Genomic DNA, 23259 nt, shown 5'->3' with positions numbered 1-23259 from the left:
CCCTGGGGGGCCGGGCCGGTTTGTTTACCTGCCGCATCCGCAGGTTCGGCCGATCGCGGCTCCCACTGGATGCATTTCGCCGCTCCAAGCCAATGGGGGCGGTGGGAAGCAGCGGTCAGCACATCCCTCGGCTCGCACCGCTTCCCGTCGCCCCCATTGGCCTGGAGTGGCAAACTGCGGCCAGTAGGAGCCACGATCAGCCGAACCTGCGGATGTGGCAGGTAAACAAGCTAGCCCGGCCCGCCAGGATACTTACCCTGGTGGGCCGCATGCCAAAGGTTGCCGATCCCTGAACTAGAGCTAGGCAATATTTTCTGGACAAAACTTTTTTCACTGAAATATGCAGTTTGGGTTGACCAAAACATTTTGTGAATTCATGTCAAATCACCAAATTGTTTCAGTCAAAAACAAACAAAACGTTTTTGAAAAAGAAAATCAAAATGTTTCATTTTGATATCTTCCTAATGAAACATCGATTTTTTTTATTGGAAATGACTGTTCATTTTGAATTTCACCTCAATTTTATTTAAAAAAGTTAACTCAAAAAATTAAATGAAACGTTTTGCTTCTGGTCAAGCCAGACATTTCATTTTTCCCAAACCAAAATGTCATTCAATAGCAAACCAAAACAATCAGTTATTTGCACTGGTTTAACATCATCACCCACAATTTATTAATTTCTCTCAGCTATTCTGTCAGATGTACTTCCCATTCTCTTTTGCATGATTGGGATGCTTTTCTTACATCTTGTTGAGCCAGCATCTTACATCTTTTTAAGCCAACAAAACTAGTGAGAGTGGATGAGCACAATACCAAGTGACCTTTCTATGCAGGAGAAAAGCCAGTCATTTTTGAAGTAGCAAAGTATCTGTGCACTTCCAGGATATTCTAAGTATACCATGTTTTTATATTTTTAAATATATAAAATATAAGCCTCCTGCCTCATTGATGTTCAGAAAGACGTTTTGAAAAAATACTTGTGGGGATATGCTGGGGCTTGCAGACATCAGTAAAGCTAACAGCTCATGATGTTCCAGTTTAAACTGTATATAAATAACAGGCAGGACTTGATTCAAAACGGAGTGAAAAGAATGCAAAAATTCTCAGTCATGTCAATGGGCTTTGGGTCAGGTGCTAAATGAGCATTGTTTTGGGAGTTTAGTAATAAATAATCAGCAAATAGAAAGGTGACAAAATCCACACGTCTGTCAAGATATGTCAGTGTTAAACTGTATGAAATTATCAAGCATTGTGGTGAGAAAGGGAATGAGTATGTGTACCCCTGGTTGAGAAGCACTGGTCCATGAAAAGATGGAGCGGATATCAATAGCAAGGACCAGGGTCCCATTTTGCCCCTAGGCAAGTGCTGGCCCTCCACCCCCTGCAGATGTTAGAGACCCAGGACATGCTGCAACAAATACCCTGGACATGCCAAGCAGTAGGGCTCTATACCCTCTACTCTGTGGTAAATGCACCTTTAGCCCCATGAAAGCATGGGGAAGGAGGTGAGAGGTGGAATGGGGTGGATCCCCTGACCAATATCACTGTGTAAGATGCACACAGAACTCACAGTTGCTGTAGGAGCAGCTACTGAGTGGGTGTCTAGGAGTCCTGTGGACCCACCGGAGCGTGGGGCGAAGGTTATTCTCTTAATCCTATGCCAGGCCCTTTTACTCAGGCTTTGTGGTGTTTGGAGGGGAGGGGAGGCAGGCACAGCATTTGGCCTGAAGAGGGAAAATGTACAGATAAAGCTGAAAGAGACCCCCCCCCCCCCCCCCGAAAGCCATTTACCTAGGCCTGGCAAGCTAATTGCCCGGTAGCCCAGCATTGTGGTATCACTCTGACTGGCAGTTAAAGCACTAGCTATGTTTTCCTTTGCAGTAAAACACTGATTGTCAGCCTCAACATGTGCTTTGGTGTCTGAATTGCTTAAAGCTATATTAGGGGCTTGAAAAGTGTCCAGAAGGCATTACTTGCAAGGAGTGACATGTTTTGCTGGCTGTTGCTACAGAAGCTGGGAGCCCTGCTTGCCAGTGCGGACAGCTGCAGCTACTATGCCATCATCTCAGTACCCACACCCCCCTTCCCTCCACCCAGCCCCCAAGTAACATATCATATCTGTATGGGCTCCATTCTTCCTATATAACAAGAACGTAAACACCATTTGGCCCCTGCAGTTTTAATACTAAACAGTTATTTCTCTGGCCAAGAACTGCCACAGGGAATCGGAGGCCTACAGACCATCTGAAAGACTCCATGGTGCTCCTGTCCATTCAACACAAAGCCACTTATCAAGGCCAGGAGCAGGGAAGGGGGAGAATTACTGTACAAACAGTCATTCAAGATTAATTGCCTTTCATCTCTTGAACAGGAGTTGGCCTTTCAGCCCTAGGATACAATAAGGGCCTGTTCTGATTATATCTTTTCAGGGGCCTTGTAGGGCCAGGGGTGTTTCTCAGAGGCAGGCTCAAGTCTTCAGGAAAAATGAAATCAGGCTATGAACATCCTCCAGGCTTTGGAAAATGTATTATGTTAATTGGGACCTATTGCTGTGTGTTTATAATCTCAAATGGTATATAGGATGTTTGTGTCACATCATTTCCCTTGCCTCTTTGTTTTCTAGGCTCATCCCTCCTTTTCTATCCCTACCTCCTGCCCACCATGCTCTGTTATTGATTGTTGTGCCAATCTAATTTAGGCCTCAATCCTGCAAACACATCCACTAAGTGTGATAGGGTGACTCGTGTAAATTCCAGTGTTGCCAACTCACACTTTTCTCACAGGTCTCCTGACATTTATATTTTACTTAAACCCCCAGCTCCTGGATGATTACATGAGAATCTCAGTTTTCAGGGTGGGTGAGGCAGTAAGTTTCTGGCCCTCATGGTTACAGAAAAAAGCTTGACAATGTGATCCCACGGGACCTTAATGGAACAGAGCCAGGAGGGGGGGGGAAACCCACAGAACCCAAAATGTATTTTTATATATATATATATATATATATATATATATATATATATATATATATATATATATATATATATATATATATATATATATATATAAAATACATTTTGGGTTCTGTGGGTTCCCCCCCCCCTTCCTTATATATATATATACATGATATTTAAACCACTCACATGATTTTGGGGGCCTGACTCATGTTTTTTTAATGTTTTGGGCTGTCAATATTAAGAGTTACTGATGTCCATATATGTGTTTTCAGGATCAGGGCCTACATTGTAAACCTCAGGGTAGGAATATTGTCTTCAAAGTCAATAAAGCACCAGGCACCCCAGTGGCACTATGTAAATGAGGATTATTTAGAGCCAGATTCTGATCTTCCTGGTGTAAACCTGGTGTAACTCCACAGACATCTATAGAGTCACTCCAGATTTGCACCAGTAAGGTTGAAATCTTGACCTATATTTATAAGGTACCTTAAGGCTATGTTTACACTAGAGACCTTACAGTGGTGCAGCTGTGTACCAATGCAGCTGCACCACTGTAAGATCTCTCATGTAGACACTCTATGCTGACAGGAGAGAGCTCTCTCGTTGACATAATTAAACCCCTCCCCTTTAACGACCGGCGGTAGCTTGTCGGCAGGACAAGCTCTCTCACCGACATTGCGCTGTGCATACTGCCACTGATGCTGACGAAACGTATGTTGCTTAGGAATGTGTTTTATTCACACCCCTAGCAATATACGTTTTGCCAACATACGTGAGAGTGTAGACATGGCCTAAGACAACATGTAAGTGCTAAACAATCATATCGGTACCAAACATGAAATGCTTTCATGCTAATCCTAAACAAGAATTGTACTATATGCCAATTAGTAGATTTCTACCATCCGGGCACAGTCATGGGAACATGTTCTGTTGGTCTGAATTAGCCACACCACAAGCAGTGGCCTCTTTCAACTACTGAATCAGTGACCAGTAACTCTGCCTCCCAAAGATCCAATGTAGGTAGTGTGGCACTTCTAGCTAGCTCTCTATGCTGCTCTTACTCTGAGCTACACAGTCTATTTTATCCCTTAAAAGTAAAATACAGAGGGGAGAAGAAACAGCCAAGGCAGAAATTAAAGAAGTGGACTAAAGAAGTTTGATTTGAAGTTCTTAAAGGCAGAGGGCCCATCTCCTGAACTACATGAAAGTCCATGGGATTCCCACTCATGGAGGATATGCAAGACCTAGCATAAAACACTGGAGTAACGAAAGGAGAGCAGAAGGAGAGAATAGAATGAGACACACAAAACAGACACCATTGTTCTCAACGAGAACAACTAAGGACTTGAAGACAAAGTCTACTATTATATTAAATATTAGCCGATTAAGCATTTTCTTTTAGGGGATTCCATTAAGTTGAAAATACTTAGTTACAGAACTCAAGATGAGATAAAAGATAAAAAAAATACCAGTAACCCCTGGGTCAGAGCTCATGTGTGGTGATGAAATATGCCTATAATGCTGTAGAAGAGTGGACTCACGGCTAGAGTGCCCCCACAAGGCTGGGTATGACATTTAAGACTCTCTCCTCTCAAGCATCCCTGTCAACAGTCACTCCAGGCTTGTGCTGGTCTGTCTCTTCTCAGGACTCAGCTCTCTGGCCAGGTCAAGCTTTAGTCCGACACCTTCCAGGATAACAGAAAGTCCAGTAAAAACAAATGTCTGATTCTCTCCAGTCTGCCACCCTCAATTCTGGGACCAGTAGTTTGTACACCCTTTCTTCAGGGCTTCCAGTAGTCCATGTCCCCATCTCAGCAATGTCATGCCACCTTGCCAGTGGTTGGTAGGGGAACCCTGGCCCAGTCCAAGCACTGGGTTCCTATCCAGGGATCCTAGGGCAGGCAGTCCTGGTTCATTCCACCTGACTCCTTGCTAACATCTCTCTGGACTTCTTCCTACCAAGCCTTTCCCTGGGCTTTCGTTCCCTACAGGCCTCTTCACTCCCTACTCCCAGGAGAGTGATTGCAGAGTCTCTCCTTGCAACCTCCTTCTGCTATAAATGGCCTCTATTTATAACACTGCTCAGCCCCTCCCCAGCTGGGTTTCATCATTAATTAGGCCTTCCCACCCTCCAGGTGCAACCAGGTAGGTTAATTGACAGGCTGATTCCTGTTAACCCTTTGTTCACCTCTGGGGTAGACACCCCATCACAAATGTGTCTGTTTATTAGGGGCTAGATTGTGGAGTTTCCAACAGCTCTGAGTACGGGGTGCAGACCAGAGAGTCACAATTCAGCCCCGGTTTCCCCCATTCCCTGCTCCAGGGGGAAGTAATTTGCACCAACCCTTCCCCTGACACAGACTACTTTCCCCACATTGCTGACTCTGCTGTGCCGGCCAGTACCTTGGGGAAATGGGTGGAGTCAAGTCTCAACCCACTGCCTGCTCCAACCACCCATTTATGGGAGAGTGACAGCTGACAACATTGACTCTCTCCACTGTCCTGTAACCTGTGCCACTGGTAGCTCACTCTGGAGGGTAAGGGAGCACCTTATCCTCCCTCACTTTTCTGCCTGGAGAGTCACAGTCTCACCCTACATGGGCATTGCGAGCTTTATGATGTTCCTAACTATTCATTTCCTTGATTTTAATGGCTTGCATTTAGAAAATGTCATGATAGGCAATGGCACTGCCTGTATTAAATTACCTTAGCTAGTTTTAAAATGAGGCTTTTTGGTTTTGGAATAATTTAACGTTTTACCATACGAGACTGATTCATCCATAACGCTCCCTGAATTTGCACAGGGAAAACATTTGTGCTTCGGTAACATATTTCAAAGAGCGTCCTGTAGCATTAGTCAATAGTGTAACAGATTTGAGCTGCCAACCTAATAATAAACCAACAGTGACTTGTGGTTGAGGTCAATATTCATTCATATTGACCTAAGAGCCAAATATGGACCAAAGTGAAACCAAGATAAATATTTGCCTTAAGAAACAATAAATCTTGATATTGTCCAAAACCAGAAATCAGTTCTATTATACCCTCTTTATAGAAAAACTGGAAGACAATAAAGCTAAACAAGCACATTTTACAGAAAGAAAAAAGATGCTTTTTAGGCAACATAGTAATTTCTGATTTCAAAACCATTCGCCTCATTGATGCTTTTATCCAAACCACCCAGCCACCACAGAAAAATAAAGCAGATCACCATGGGCCATTTAAAAATATACACTGCTTAGCTCTTTTTCTTTGTCAAAACAGCACATTTCACTGGAAAGAAAAAGAAAAAAACAGCCTAAAATAATAAAATGCTGAAATTAGTAAATCATGTTTGTCAACCCAGGTACAAAGAGCCAAGACTCCTTTGGTCTGGTCTTCACTTTCTGTGACCTTGGACAAGTCACTTAACACTCCTGCAGCTAAGTTTTCCCCTGTATAAAACGGGGACTTACCTGGTTCACAATGGTGGTGTTATTTAGGCACTATCCCTGCAAACACTTAGGCATGAGATCAGCTTTGCACAGGTGACTGGCCCCATTCATCTCAATAGACAGACATTGAAAACCTCCCTCATTCTAAGTGATGTTAGTCTTATTTCATGCAATGCAGAAGGATCCTCCTTATATGTGGATATTTTCCAATCTAGTCCAATCCACAACTTACTGTGGAGTCTCACAGCTTCCAATTCTTGGATCTACAGTGTTCTGTGGCCCTGGGTGAATTCCTGTTCCATTGGTGTCAATGGACGTTTTGCCATTGACTTCAGTGAGCATTTCACCCTTTCTGCTTCCATTTGGTGCCATCACGCAAAATAAACATTTCATTTATTAAAGGTAGGCTAATAATACAGAAGTTTATTTGCCAGCTTGATGACCCAGGGAAGCAATTTTTACTTCAGTTCAGTGTCAGTAATATCAGGATGTGTTTACAGTGCAGCTGGGATTGTGCCTCCCAGTCCAGGTAAACAGACTCCTGCTAGCTCCGCTTGAGCTAGTGCACTTCAAATAGCAGCATGGATGCTGTGTCATGGGCCGCAGCTCAGGCTAGCCATCTGAGTACAAGCCCAGCTGACCTCTGGATCCAAGCTCGGGTGGCTAGCCCAAGCTGCTGGCTGTGCTGCAATGTCTATACTGCTAGTTTCAGTGTATTAGCTTGAGCTGAGTTAGCATGAGTCTATCTACCCAGGCTGGGAGGATCGCTTCCAGCTGCAGTGTAGACATAGCCAAAGAATCATAGACATTGAAGATGGGAAAGACCTCTGAGAGCATCTGGTCCATCCTCCCATCTGTGCAGGAGTGTTCTCTACAGCATATCTTCCAGTGTTTCATGGAATCTACATTTCATTGTCTCGAGCAATAGGGCGTCCCCTACGTTCTCTGGGAACCTAACACTGGTGCATCTCACAATCAGGAAAACTTCCTCATGGAGGCCCTGATCCAAACCCCATTGAAGTCAGGGGTAAGACTCTCCTTGGCATCAATGGGCTTTGAATCAGCCCCATTCAGCCTAAAATTTTCCCTTTTTTAATTTCAGCCAGTTACTCCTGGTTAGATCTTAATGCCAAGTCCTACAAAAATTCCTGTAGCCACGCCTTGATGTTTTCAAATGTTTGTCCAACCCACCTCATTGCTAAATTGTATTTATTTGGCATATTTAATCTTTCCTCATGTTAATCCTAATTCTTTTATTTTTCTTCTCTGAACACTTCTGATTTATCAGTGCCTTTCCTGTAATCGTAGTGCCCAGAACTGAATGAAATAATCCCGATACAGTTGTGATTGCCCAGTAGAGGGGAGTATTATAACCAGCCTTCCTCAGGATGTGATTTTTTTCTGCATATTCAGTCACAAATTTGACTGGGCATTTTTGCAAACAGCTGCTATGGAGCAGTGGATTTCATTAACATTATGTCATGAGAAACAGAGTTGATTTTAGTTGAACCTTGCTGACTTTTGAATGGAGTTTCATTCTTTGAAATCCTTTTTTGATGGCACTATTGTACAGCCTGTTAGTAAGGTCCATCACCTTTGGGGTCATCTTTGATCTCCAGATATCATTGTTTTCAATTTTCTCTACATCATAAAACTTCGCAGAATATAACATGCCCCTGACCTTGCTGTTTCGGGAGGTTTATTTAGCTGTCCAGTGTCTCTCAGATGGATTATTGAAATTCATTTACCACGATCTTTCTGGACTGTTTTGAAATTATAACTAAGTTACAATTTATCTAGAATTCTGGCTGATGATTTTCAATATACACATAAGTTATACCAGTGTTGAGATTTTGCTGAACTGGCTTCCAAAGAAATGTTCAGGTTTGATTACTAGGTTCTTATTTTAAGATTCCTTTCTTACAAGGCTATGATAATAATCTTCTCATCCATAGATCTCAAAGTGCTTTATAAAGGAGGTCAGTATCATTCTTCCCATTTTACAGACAGGGAAACTTAGGCACAGAGAGGGGAAGTGACATGCCCCAGGTCATTCAACAGGCCAGTGGCAGAGCCAGGAATAGAAGAACCCAGGTCTCCTGGGCCACTAGGTTACATTGCACCTTGTAAGCTAACAGCACTGGCCTTTTTAATATTCAACTCCACAGGGGTAGGGGGAGATTTTCAAAGGCACAAAGGGTATTTAGGTGCCCATCTCCTGTTGGAAGATGGAAGTTGTGTGCCTAATTTCATTCTGTGCATTTGAAAATCTTCCCTTTACTTGCTAGATGCTCATAGCATGCTGCTACTGAAGGCTTCCCTCTGTGTTCCTAAAATACAATACATGGGATTTGAATTAAAGTTTTTTCCCCCAGGAGCTTCTTGGTTATTTAACATGATCAAGAAAGAGAAGACAATTGTTTTCAAATCTAGACTATTTATTTACTTTCCTTGTTCATTGAGGGTCTGATCCAAACATCGAAGAACATGGAAAGACTACCACTGGTTTTGTTGAGCTCTGGAACAGGCCCTAAGGAGCTTGGCCACATTTATAATTGTACCTTACTGTTGACTCATTATTTGTTTTCTTTCTCTTTAGTGAAATGCCAGAAGATGCTTGAAGGCTCTATAAAAATGTGCCATGCGGTGCCCTGTGCAGTATTATTATTAAGTCAAGCTGGGGATTTTTGGGGTCCATCCAAAGGAAGTGTTTACCAGCTAAAGCACCTGGAGATAAGTGGGATGCTTTTATTCAAATAGTGCAGGAAGTTTGGATTCTGACTGAGGGCCAAGTGCCTTTCAGACCAAATTGTCAAAATGCGGCAGCTTTTAGGGTTCATCATTTTTTAATCTTACTTCTGCCACGGGCGGACAAAATTGGGCCAAGTCATGTGTTCTGGGGCTGATGCAGCTGGCATTAATAAACGTGTTTCTGTCTCTGTTTCTTCAGTGCTGGGATTCCTTTGCTTTGGCAAACACAAGCAGCCTCAAGAAGAACCAGGAAAAGGGAGTAGAGGAGGGAGCTGGAAGAAAAATGGGCCAAAAAGTCTTGGCCTGAGTTTTAGTCAGGGAGCTTGCCTTCTTGATGGGAGATTTTCCCCTTCTTGTCTTTGCTCTTCCATTACAGTGCTGGTAGAGTGGAACAACAGCCGGCGATGAAAAAAGGGGTCATCACCTTATTAAGGAAATTTTATTTCAAGGAGGCTCCTTTTGGAATATGATTTTGCCTGAGGGAATATTTCTAATGAATGAAGCAATGAAATGCTGTGTTTCTTGCTATAGTTCCTTCAGAGGACCTTCTGTACAAATCAAAGTCCTAGAGCAGCAACTATTAGAATGAGGTGCTTTTGTTGTTGTGGGGAGTACTCATACTTCATCTTTTCAGCAGATGCTGATCAAGGGTGACAGTAGTACATGGCAAAAGAAATTGGAAGAAGAGCAGGTATGCATATTATGTACTCATAGAAATAGACAGAAATAGATAGATATATACGTAGATATAGATATTGGGCAAAATTTTCAAAAGCACCTAACTGACTAAGGGTATGTCTACACCAAGCTCTGGGACTCTCAGACTCCAGCCTGAGCCCACATGTCTCCACCACAATTAAACAGCCCCTTAGCCCAAGCCTCTTAGCTCAAGTCAGCAGACATGGGCCAGCTGAGGGTTTTTAATTGCAATGCAGACATACCCTGAGGGGCTTACGTCTCATGTTCAAATTGCAATTGTATGTAACCAGTCAAACATCTCCCGTTGAGCTCTGGGCTTATATCTCCACAAGCCATTAGGTCAGTGTGGCTGACAGGCTTTCTATTTATCATCTGAGTTACTTGCGTAATTATTTAATTTGTGAAAAAAAACAGAAAAACCAAAGACGAGAAATATTCAGGATCATATACTGCCATTGGGCTGCATACCCAGCTCCTACTGATGTCACTGCGCGTTCAGTGTGTATGTGGCTTCAGGGAAATACATGTCCCTTAAAGAACAGGAAATGAGGAAGACCATGGAATGGACATCATATTATTATTGTTGGATACGTCACAAACAATTTGGCTCAGGAATCCAGGGCCAGATCTTCAGCTGGTGTAAATTGGTGTCGCTATATAAGAGTCAATGGAGCTGCATCAATTTACACTAGATAAGGATTTGGCACTTAGATTTCCATTATGATGAAATCATTGGACTGTATCCCTTGTGATTGTTTCTTGGAGTTTTCGGATGGGAGAAAAATAATTAAGCCGGTAAGAAAGATACAGCATTGAAATTCCCAAATGTAGAAGTACAAAAGTGAAAAATCCCAAGATGGACATTGCAAATAGTTTACAAGCGCCAGTCAGTCTTGTCCAGGAACACAAATAATGACATCTGGAAATTCTCTTAGTGCCAGGCATCTCAGTTGGAAATGCCACAAAATGATGATGAAACTGACCAGATTACAACTACTCACTGGGAGGCGGACAGCTATGGCAACAATCTTAACATCAGAAAAACAACCAGACAGTATCTTTCTCTTATAGAATGCAACGTATAACTCTGAAATAAATCTGAGTGCCAAGACACTAGTACCACAGTGGACAAAGGTATGATTTCTATTACTAGGGTGACCAGGCAGCAAGTGTGAAAAATCAGGATGGGGTGGGGTGTAAAGACGCCTATATAAGACAAAGCCCCAAATATCGGGACTGTCCCTATAAAACCAAGACTTCTGGTCACCCTACCTAGGACATGGAATTAAAATAAACAAAAGCCTCACTATGCAGTCAGGCATTCATCTTGAACAGATAGATCATATCACAAAACTTCCAACAGTTTTCTTGACAGCTTGTAGGTTTTCCCCGTCAGATGTTACCATGGTTACATAATTTACTGTCTGATAATTTGTCAAGATTATCACATATTACTTTTCAAGTTACAAGATGCTTCCTGTTTACAAAACAGGAAATCGTAGGAAGATAATATGCAGGTTACAATAACCTGAATGCTCATTTATTGCTGTTGTTTTTTTCCTCATTAACTGCCCTGAAATCAAAAGAAATATTTGAAAGAGAACATATTCCAGCTATGCAACAAATTCATTTCCAATCTCTTTGGCATGGAATAGGCTTTTTGTAAAATACATGCATTTGTAGCAAATCCAAATGTGTGCATTATATTATTTCTAATTAGTGTGAAACCTAAGTCAACTCAGATATTTACTTTCTGTTTGTCTAAATTCCTTCTACAACTTCAGTGAGATACAGTCGGTTTGCTTGTTTGATGACCTTATGTGTTCATGCACTTAAATTTACTTCAACAAGATTCATGAAAGCTTTTAGGGGCCTAATCTTTGACTGGAGTCCATCAATGTCACTCCAATGGACCTACACCAGTAGAGACCAACTGGAAATCAGGCCTCTGACCTATAAGACTGTGTGTGGAACTGTCTCCAGGTGCAAGCTAAACTGCTATAAGCCACATTTAAATAAATATAAGTGTGTCCACATACAAAGTTGCACTTATTTCACTAAATCGGTTTAACCTCCAACTTTTGTTGAACCAGAGCAACTCTGTGTGGAGATCAAGCCACAGAAATGTAGTGGGAGCCCCATCCCTGGAAGCATTGGAAACCGGACTCCACAAAACTCTGTGAAACATATGGTTCGGAACAATCTTCCACTCACAGGGGCCGGATCCCTCTCTTAGGTCTTTTCCATCTAAAATTTCAGCAATACTATGAAATACATTATTTGAAATTATGTTGCAAAAAGAAAAAAGGAACAAAATAGTAACACCAAGATAAAACATACCAGGGGAAACAAATTCTGAACACAGGATCACTTTTCTAAATATTGAAGTATTAGACTCGCTACTTCTCATTTAATTGCTTCAGCCACTAGTGTATAAAAATATCTGACTTACAATACATAAATCACCATTGTAACTGAGAATGGAAAGCATCAGATGTCGAAGGACGTACCTTCCACGAATAGTATCTTATCAGTTTCTGCTGTTAAGTACAAGTGGGATAACACATCTCCTCCAAGTCTAGGGTAGAGGGCATTAAAGAGGAAGGTCGAACCTAATGAGGAACCGTTGAGAGATGTACACAATTCATCTCACGTTGCACTGCATCTGCCATCTTCCAGTGGACTTTGGGCTTCCTCCAATCCCCACAGGACATTTGATAATAGAACAGCAACAACAAAACCTTTTCAAACTGGCCCCTTCCATACATATGTACGTTTAGGCCAAGGTCGCAGCTGACCTTAGCTGTTAGGAGAAATGTTCAAGAAAAGTTCTTTGTAGCGAGCTAAAGGAATTTAAACAAAAGCCAATGAAAGGAGAAATAACCGGTACCTTTTCTGAGAGAAGCTTGGCAGCACATTCCATGCAGTTTCGAGTGCCAGCTATTCAGCACCACCCTCCTCCCCTTGCCACTCCAACTGTTTAAAACATGGATCTGGATCAAGTTTGTCTCAGTTCAGAGACTGAAGTGATCCATGAATATTTTCTGTGGGATAAAGCTACCTGTCAAGTGTTCCCACTTGTTTTGGAGCCTACTAGCCACAGACTGCCAGACCCCTGTGAGTGAAAGGAGACGAGATTGGCAAAGAGAGCTGGCTCCAGTGGATGGGTGCAGCGTTAGGAGTGACAGTGTTTCAATGCTGGCTAGACATTGCCTGGCAGAAGGGTTCGGAGTCCTCGCAAAGAGGGGCTGCTGCTGGCAAGTCAGGCATCTGGAAGCACTTGCGCCGCTGCACTTCATCAGTAATAAAGGAGCCTTTGTGGTCCGGTCTGTCTGTCCCAGGATGCCCAGCCATTGTAGAAACGCCGATAGCTGTTTGAATGACTTCACAATGAATGTTTTGGGGCTGTTGGCAGCTAGGGGAATGCGAGGAAGAGAGAGCAACTAAGAGCGGTAGAGAGGCACTGTGCCTCTATAAAGCGTAATACTGTCTCCTGAGTACAGGGAAGTGAGTTTCTGGTCGCCAGCTGGGGCTATGGTTTGAAGAAGGGAAGCCAGCATTTTCTTTAGCTGTGCTGGCACATGGGGAGTGGTGGGAATCATGCCCCCCACCTCTGATACACCCTCTCTAGGGCAGTGCTTTTGCAGCCAGATGACAGCTGCCTCCTATGCAGGTGGGAGGTGGGGTGGAGAGGCTCTCATCTCCAGTGCTACAATCTGAGCCTACACTTAGGAGGTTTCCGTTCCAGCAATATCTTTATGGAATGGAAACCGTCCCAATAGAACAGCTAGCCCTCTCCTCCATCCCTAACCCCAGAATACCCCAAGCCCAGAACAGCCATGACAATAAGGCTGGATGAGGCGGTCACCATTTCTGGAGACCCCAGATTGGAGCAGGATACTGGGATCCCCAGTCTCCTTTGAATGTTTGCAGCTTTTCAAGCAATTACCTGCACTGGTTGGCGTGGGCATCCCCCACCTCAATCCCAGGATGCTCTGTGGCTAGATACTTGGCATTCTGTCCCAACTGGTCCTGGGAGGTTCCCAATGGGAGTGCTGGGGGGTTTTGGAAGGCCCAGCCAGGCTTTCCCAATCATTCGTGCAAATTTGATGGCTCCTGCTGTATGTTACATTTCTCAGAGCAAGGTCCCGAGAGCTGTCAATGCCTGTATGAAAAAGGGACAGATTGTGCCTAAAGTTACCACCCTGAGCAGGGAGGCAGTTTGAATCCACATTGTCCCAGGGATTGCTCCAAGAGGCCCCTTTGCCTGCAAATCAGACCCTATTTCTGTGGGAAGCTTTAATTGCACTGCCCTGCTGTGAGAGCTCCTATTAGCAAGACTGTATTATTTAACAAAATATGCTGCAGTTCAGTGCCTCCTCCCATCCTTGGCAAGCCCCTGGAATGCCCACTACTTAGGTGGGTTGGAGAAGGAAGGGACCTGAAGTTGCCTATGTCAGCTTTACCCCAGCTGTTGATCCCTTTACAGAAGGGAAGTGCAAAGTGGACAGAGCTGGGGTGGAGGATCTGGCCTGTAGCATATCTCCAAATCCAACAGACTGCCGTGTACTGTCACATTTCTTACCACATGCTGGGCACCAACTCTTGTCATACAATTTCAACCAAAGTGTCAACATGATGTCAACACGCTGATTGACTTAACACAGCCTGGCACGTCAGACTGTTTCCTGAAGCTCTCTGTGTGGTCCAAACCATCATCTAGGGACCTTCTCTGAAAGTGCCAAGGAAAGTGCTAGACTTGCCTTTTGTAAAGAGGCAGGCTCCTACTAGTAACAGGAGCTCTTTTTAATTATCGCCAGGAGCCAAAATAGGGACTAATTATGAATGAGGATGTCACGGGGTCTGCTCACCGCTGGGGCACCTCCCTCTGGCCACCCTGGAGATTAGCTCCTCCCAGATGTTGCAACCTCCTGTTGGTCTCTCCACCCATCTCTGCAACTCTAGGTCCTCCTTCTTCATGACTTGGTCCTCTGGTCAGGCCACTATGCGTTTTTCCCTCTTCCAGGATATCGAAGTCTTCAGCGCCAACTGTCCCAGCAGTCCACTCCCCACTGTCTGGTCCATGCCACTTCCCCAGGGGCTGGTGGGGAACCCAGGCCTGCTCTCTACTCCCAGTTCAAGCTCAGGGGCCCCCCCCTTCAGCAGCCAAGGTCTGCCCTAGCCGATACCTTGCTGCTTTTCCCCTGAGCCTTTCCTCTATAAACACACCTTCCTTCTCCCAGAGAATGGCTACAGACTACTTCCCTACCACCCCATTCTGCTCTCATCTCCTGGGCTTTATACAGGCCCCTCCTCTTCCTGCCCAGCTGAGCCTCATTTAATCAATCCCTGTTCCCTGGCTCCTCCTCCAGTTGCAGCCTGGGAAATTAATTGGCTCACTGGCCACCTTAACCCCTTCAAGTCTTGTGTGGAGTGGACACCCCATCACAGAGGAGCAGAGGAGTGAAATGGAAGGAAGAAACCAGAAGAATGTCCAAACTTACAAAGGACATAAGCACTATAATAACTAGGCACAGGGAAATGCAGCATCTCCTGGGTGAATCTGGCAAACAATTGTGTAACAGCAGCCCTATGGGGGTCAGTGGATACTAACCCCTGTCATGTATTACATGGTTACCTACTGCTTGCTACCCTCACTGTCACCTTGTACTTTCCCGTCCATCTAGATACTTGTATAGCCCCAGTTTTCATAGTATTTGAGCACCTCACTGCCTTCAAAGTATTTATCCTTACAACACCCCTGTGAAGTAGGCAAGTGCTATGATCCCCATTTTACAGATGGGGGAACTGAGGCACAGAGAGACTAAAAGAGGTTTTCAAGGTCACACAGGAAGTCTGTCTCAGAGTATGGACTTGAACCCAAGTATCCCTCATCCTAAACTATTGCACTAACCAGTGCTGTCCCGTACATAGGACGGACCGGGGCAACCACCCCGGGCCCTGTGCTTTGGGGGACCCCATACTTTGGGATGCGGGATCCAGGACAGCCTGGGAGGTTAGTGGGGGGTCTGTGCTGGCAGCAGCGAATGACTTGGCCCCTGCCTGCCCTGCTGGCTCCTAGCGTCGCTCGGGGTGGCGGGGTGGAAGCCGGAAAGAGGTGGGGTGGCGGTTTGGGGTGGAATGGGGGTTGGGAGGGGGTGGAGCAGGGGCAGGAAGAGGCAGGTGGGGGCAGGGCAGGGGTAGGAAGGAGTGGAGTGGGGGCGGGGCCTGGGCCGAAGTGGGGGGTTTGTCCCGGGCCCCGCACCGCCCTAGGGATGGCCCTGGCACTAACCACTGGACCTTCCTCTTCTGTCTGTTGTAACCTCCTGTTCTTACATCTCATACTTAGACTGTACAAAACTCTTGGGGCAGGCATCATCTTTTGGCTAGGTACGGTTACAGTGCCTAGCACAATGTGGGCCTAAACCCTCACTGTGGCTTGTAGGTCCTACAGTAATACAAATTAATAATAGGGATAATATCCTAAAGGGTTAATTTTTGTAGATTGAGCCATGTCAATGCCAGGACATAGTTTGGTCTCTCCCCTGCACTCCTATGTGCATCCCACCTTTATTACATAATGCTAGCAGAAAAGGAAACCTTTACAAAAATGGAGCAAATGAATCTCCCACACTGGAAGGGAACATGGCAGAAGTGGTCGTAGCAATGACCTTCCAAGGCTTGTCTTCTAATAAATTCTGTGCATATGTTAAAGAGGCTTGGGGACAAAATACTACCTTATCTCACACCCTGCCCAGTGGAAAACCACTCACTATCACCTACTGCTGTTTTCACCAGGGTTTGCTGCTGGTGGTAGAGACTTGCAATGAGTTCAATGGGATGCTTTGGAACCCCTAGACCTGCCAGGATCCCCCAAAGATGATTGTACCAGATGGCATCAGACACTTTTGAGTAGACAGTGAAGCACATGATCAATGGGTGATTGTATTCCCTGTATTTTCCGCTGATGGGATGGATATTTGCGATTTGATCCTGGGTGCTTTGCCCTCTCTGAAACCAGCTTGTTGGGGTGATAGTTATACTTCTATTCTTCATTTCCAGCTATCTTGGATTATGTAGAGCAGAACTTTGTTTGTGTGTGATATCAGGGAGATGGTAGGATAGTTACTGCACTCTGTTATGTCTGCCTTCTTTGGAAAGGGCAGGAAAAAAATCCCCTTTGGCCAATTTCTAGTCTTCCATACATCATTACAGATTTTCCACATAAGATCAATACTGAGTTCACCAATGGCTTTTAACATTTCTGTAGGCATCGCTGACGCTTTTCCAGGCTTCATTTTCATAACCGTACATGTCACTTTCTCTTGCAGGATTGATGGCTCTGGCTCCATATTCTCTTTTCTGTCGTTCTGTATTCTGCGTGACTCTCGTGAGGCATACAGATTGGCACGGTAATCTTTCCATCTGTGTTTAATATTATCACCCATATCTTTCTTAAAGTATGGTGCCCGGAACTGTATAGAGTACTCTCGCTGAGGCCTCATCAGTGCTGAATAGAGTGAGACAATTAACTCCCCTGTCTTACATATAACACTCCCATTAATACGCCCAAGAATGATATTAGCCTTTTTTTGCAGTCACGTCATGTTGTTGGCTCATATTCAATTTGTGATCCACTATGGCCCCTGGGGTCCTTTTCATCAGGACTACTACCTAGCCAGTTATTCCGTCTTGTAGTTGTGCATTAGATTTTTCCCCCCAAGTGTAGTACTTTGCACTTGTCTTTATTGAATTTCAACTTGTTGATGTCAGACCAATTTGTAAAGATTGGTTTTAGGGATATCAATTAATTGCAGTTAATGCCTGCAATTAACGGAAAACAAAATTAACGTGTTAATTTTTTTAACACATTAGCAGCAGGGGAGGGGGAAGTCCCAGCCTGGAGCTCTGGAGGTGGGGGGGGGGGGGGGGGGGGGGGGCTTGAGGCCCATCCTGGAGCTCCGTGGGGCTGAAGCCTCAAGAGCAGCTGAAGCCTGGAGCTCCACATCCCAAGAGGGGCTGAAGCCCAGAGCCCTGTTCCTGAGGGGGGCTAAAGACTGGAGCCTGGAAACCCAAGGGCGGGCTAAAGCTTGGAGCCCCGACGGGGGCTGAAACCTGAGTCCTGCACCCCGAGGGGGGCTGAAGCCCAGAGCCCCCCAGGGCTGAAGGTACGGGGCCACCATTTTTTCTAGGGGGTGGTCTCACAATTTTTTTTTTAAGTCCAAATGCGGTCCCCAGTACAAAAAGTTTGAGAAACACTAGAGAACAGGGGCCCAGTGAACACAGTCTCCCTGCACCATCCTCTCCTCCCCTGCTGTATGCCGAGTCCCTGAGGTAAAATCCACCCTCCCTTGAAAACCAGGGCTCACTCAGCTGAAGGGAGTCATGTAAAATAATAACAATAATAATTCATTTCTCCATTTGTAAGTTACACTTTCACGATAAAGAGATTGCACGACAGTACTCGTATGAGCTGAATTGAAAATACTATTTCTTTTATTTATCTTTTTTTACAGTGCAAATGTTTGTAATAAAAATAATAATATAAAGTGAGCACTGTACCCTTTGTATTCTGTGTTGTAATTGAAATTAATATATTTGAAAATATAGAAAACATCCAAAAATATTTAAAGAAGTGGTATCCTATTATTGTTAACAGTGCGACTCAAATGGTGATTAATCACAATTAAAAATTTTAGTCTTTTTTTCATCGTTTGACAGCCCTAGTTGTTTTGAATTCTTATCCTGCCCTCCAAAGTGCTTACATCCCCTCCCAGCTTGATGTAATCTGTATATTTTATAAATATATTCTCCACTCCATTATCCAGGTCATTAATTAAAATATTGAACAGTATTGGACCCAGGACAGACCCCTGTGGGACCCAACTAGATACTTCTCCCAAGTTTGACAATAAACCATTGATACCTACTGCAATCATGATAGTCCTCCAAATATTTATTTTCTTGAAATTGCAGAGAATATTTCTGACGTGCCATCATGACTTTGTGTTTTCTACAACCTGGTCTTGATTACCTACTGCCACTATCAAGCTTCTCATTTGGACATTTTTCCTCAGGGCATCCCTCCCTCTGCTCTCTTGTTACAATGACCTGTTTTCCAGGAGCAGGGATCCCTGATAGCTTCGGTAGATGCTCTTTGAAGACCATTCCAGAAATCCCCATTCACTACAGCTCCATTCCAGACTGAATTATCTAACTTGTAATTTATTATTTGCAATTAACACCTATGCATGAACTCTGGCATGATCATCTGGCAGTGCCCATTGTCCTTTTCAAGCCTTGGAAAGTCTTCCTTTTCATAAGACACAGAGCTCAGTGTACTCCCAATGTGGTTTCACTGCCACCCTCGCAGCAGCCTGGACCTCTATGATCTGGCATCCGGAGAGACCTTTCAGCAACTTCACCAGCCTGGACCAAACCACTTCCAGCTGGCAGGTCTCCACACGTTCTCCTTTGCATGGCCTTTCTCCCACTGCTGACTTTCAAACCACTCTCTCGCTTCCACCCACGTTTTACCTCTCACATATCTCGTACCTAAAATAATATAAACACAACACATCCCTAATGCTCTCCACACAAGCAGATTCTGCAAAGTGGGAATTCCCATCTCAGCCCAAAATATTAATGTCAGGCAAGTGTAAGGCAGCAAGTTCTTAGGTGCTCTTACTTGGACTTAGGAGTCCTTATGTCAGATCTAGTCTGACATTCTTCCTCTGGGAGTTTTCCCTAAGTGAGAACTGCAGGAATGGGCCCATAGTATCTTTGAAAACCAAGGGCAATCTAGCAAAGAGGCCAAAGCAAGTGACAAGAAAGTTGTTTGCCTTACTAAGAGCAATGTTGTTTTATTTTGTGCTGTTGATACAATCTCTCCTGGCAGAGTACGTCAGCCATCTACAACTAATAGATGCTGGCAATTAGCAAATGCGTGCAGATGGGCAATAGCCCCATGATTTGTATTTTTTTTTAACCTTTACACAGGGGTCAAGAGCACTTCAAGCTAAGATTGCTAGAGCCAATGCCTCCTCTCATCGCTCATGTGAACAAACTACAGCAAGAAAATAGACCCATTATCCAGGAGTACACAAAGCGAGGTCTTCGGGATGGTATAATTCCTCCTGCCTCCTGGATGGATCAGAATCGCTAGCACTGATTGCAGTAAAATGTTCTCCTCCAGATGTGTGTCCCTACATGATGTGCGGCAATTAATTACAGCAGGGATGTGATTTCAAATTCCTCAGAGAAGCCTACTCACAGCAGCACCAAAGGAAGCAAACCTTTTCATGCTAGCTTGGAGCTCCATGGGGCTCAGACAGTGAGCTGGGGGCGGGGGAGGGGCATGACCTGGCACAATTATCATTTTGGCCCTGTGGAATTTCCACATCCAACCTTCTTACCCCACTTTTGCCTTGACAAAAACCTGCTCAAGACGTAAAAAGCTAAACCACAGCAATTCTGCTCTGCAAGGGCGAGTAAGGGTGCGGAGAGGTACCTCCTGCACACTGCAGAGCTGTGCGCTGTGGCAGCACAAAAGAAGGCAATGGGAAAAGTTAGGATGGCCTGGGGGACCTGATTGGTGCGTTACTAATGGTACAGATCCACTGGTCAAAGCCTCCAAAGAATGCTGTGCCCAGTTGAAAGTGCAGGGGGAATTTAATTGGGCAGAATGTAAATATGTAAACTGGAAAAAAAATCAGAAGAAGCTTGTGCGAACATTTTCACACATTCCCTCAACTCCCTCCAGGATTTGTCAGGTCACTCTAATAGTTACTTAATCTGGCCTGTGATTAGGACACTAAGGCCTTAGCTACACTGGCAATTCACAGCGCTGCACTTGCTGTGCTCAGGGGTGTGAAAAAACACCCCCCGGAGCACAGCGAGTGCAGCGCTGTAAAGCGCCAGTGTAACACTGCTCTACAGCCAAAATGCTTCTGAAATAAATGTAGTCAAACTTTACTAATTCTGGGTCACTGAGAACGAAAATGATGCTTAAAATTGTTGATTGGCTCCAGTTTTCAAGATATGCTATTGGGTCAGTATATACGATCCTTGACTTGGGAATGGCGGAGGATAAGTGAGTTATAAAGGGAAGGGATCTCAATTTAAACCTGAAATGACTAAAATACATCTTTGACTGGATCTATGAATAAATCTATGACTGGGTTTGGACAGTACTTGCTTTTTAGGCAAAACAATGAATGATGCAATCTGAAGCTGGTATTGCATCATACATGATATGAATTGCATCATGTTATTCCTAGAAGTCATGGATGATGCAATCATAACGAAGCTTACATCACTCTGCTGAACAAATTGCCCTATATCAGCTCTAGAAATCATACAGTGTCATGCTCTCTTATTTGTCAGTGTTTGATTTTGCAAAGGGACACATTTCTGTTTAGCCAAAGTGAGCAGAGATGCCTTGTACTTGTGTGAACAGTGCAGATAACTTCTGCTATGTTTGTGGTGAAGTGACTTTTGCATCACAAAAGCGCAGTATAACCACTATGGTTAAGAAAGCCTATCACCTTTATTTTGGCTGCAAAATTGGAGCTCAGGACAAGAGGTGGGCCCCCACACATATGCTGCAACACTTGTGCAACAAATCTTCGCCAGTGGTTGAACAGGAAAAGGAAATCTATGCCTTTTGCAGTGCCAATGATTTGGAGAGAGCCAACAGATCATACCAGCAATTGTTACTTCTGCATGGTGCCTCCAGTTGGGAAAGGTGTGTCAAAGAAGAAAAAGTGGACTGTGCATTATCCAAACATTCCATCAGCTATACGCCCAGTACCCCACGGAGAAGGACTGCCGGTTCCTGATGCACCAGAATCATTCTCACTTGAGTCAGACGAGGAAGAGGAAGAGGATGAAACTTCTGGTCCTGAACCATCAATGTCACAGGACCCACATTTTCTCCCATCCTCCTCCTCTTAACCACACCTCATAACACTAGGTGAACTGAATGACCTTGTCAGGGATTTGGAACTACCCAAGAGTAAGGCAGAGTTGTTGGGCTCCAGACTACAGCAGTGAAATCTCCTGGCAGGTGATGTTAGGGTTTCCATGTTCCATGACCGTCAAAAGGATCTTGTCCCATTCTTCTTCATGGAAGGTGATCTTGTAGCCTGCAACAACATTGATGGTGTGATGGCAGCCCTCAATATCGTTCACGATCCAGATGAGTGGAGACTGTTCATTGATTCATCGAAGACGAGTCTTAAAGCTGTTTTACTGCATAATAGCAATGTTTTGCCATCAGTTCCAGTTGGTCATGCAGTCCATATGAAGGAAACCTATGACAACATGAAACAACTTTTGAGGTGCATAAACTATGACCAACATCAGTGGCAGCTTTGTGGCAATTTGAAGGTTGTTGCTCTTTTGCTTGGTCTGCAGACTGGATACACAAAGTACTGCTGTTTTCTCTGCGAATGGGATAGTCCTGCAAGAGATTCCCACTACATCAAAAACAACAAGGAGTCTGGTGGCACCTTAAAGACTAACAGATTTATTTGGGCATAAGCTTTCGTGAGTACATCCCACTACATCAAAAACAACAAGGAGTCTGGTGGCACCTTAAAGACTAACAGATTTATTTGGGCATAAGCTTTCATGAGTAAAAACCTCACTTCTTCGGATGCATCCGAAGAAGTGAGGTTTTTACTCACGAAAGCTTATGCCCAAATAAATCTGTTAGTCTTTAAGGTGCCACCAGACTCCTTGTTGTTTTTGTAGATACAGACTAACACGGCTACCCCCTGATACTTGACACCGCTACATCAAGAAAGATTGGCCACTCTGACAGTCATTGGAGCCTGGGAGGAAAAGTGTTCAGCATCCACCACTTGTTGAATCGAGGAAGATTTTGTTACCACCCTTACACATCAAGCTGGGTCTGATGAAGAACTTTGTCAAGGCCTTTGACAAAACACAAGCAGCTTTCAAGTACCTCCGTGGAAAATTTCCAAGGTTAAGTGAAGCTAAGATAAAGGAAGGTGTCTTTGTTGGTCCTCAGATTCGTGAACTTCTTCGAGATGATGCATTTGACCATGCACTGCGTGGCAAGGAAAAGACGGCATGGAAAGCCTTCCAGTTAGTGGCAATAAATTTTCTCGGCAACAACAAGGCAGACAACTACAGGTTGTTGGTGGAAAACCTCCTCAAGGCATACAAAAGCCTTGGTTGCAACATGTCACTAAAGATACATTTTTTGCGCTCTCATCTAGATTTTTTTCCACTGAACTGCGGAGCAGTGAGCGACAAGCACGGCGAGCGATTTCACCAGGACATTGCAACAATGGAGAAACGCTATCAGGGCAAATGGAGCCCATCAATGCTTGCAGACTATTGCTGGACAGTGGCAAGAGATGCTCCATTTAATGAATACAAGAGACAAGCTA

At 44.3% G+C, this 23259-nt stretch overlaps 1 long non-coding RNA gene across 1 annotated transcript in view; it reads left to right on the top strand.

The window, feature by feature from the left end:
• LOC135983798 (uncharacterized) overlaps positions 1 to 22371 on the top strand; it is a 79980-nt gene extending 57609 nt beyond the window's left edge. The window contains exons 4-5 of the long non-coding RNA XR_010601613.1: positions 17170 to 17250; positions 19838 to 22371. This is a non-coding gene — a long non-coding RNA (uncharacterized LOC135983798). The remainder of the gene's footprint in view (positions 1 to 17169; positions 17251 to 19837) is intronic.
• The last annotated feature ends 888 nt before the right edge of the window (positions 22372 to 23259 follow it).

Source organism: Chrysemys picta, chromosome 5 (assembly GCF_011386835.1).
Source record: "Chrysemys picta bellii isolate R12L10 chromosome 5, ASM1138683v2, whole genome shotgun sequence".
Classification (NCBI taxonomy): Eukaryota; Metazoa; Chordata; order Testudines; family Emydidae; genus Chrysemys; species Chrysemys picta.
Note: the sequence above shows the minus strand (reverse complement) of the source record. Positions and strands in the feature narration are given on the sequence as shown.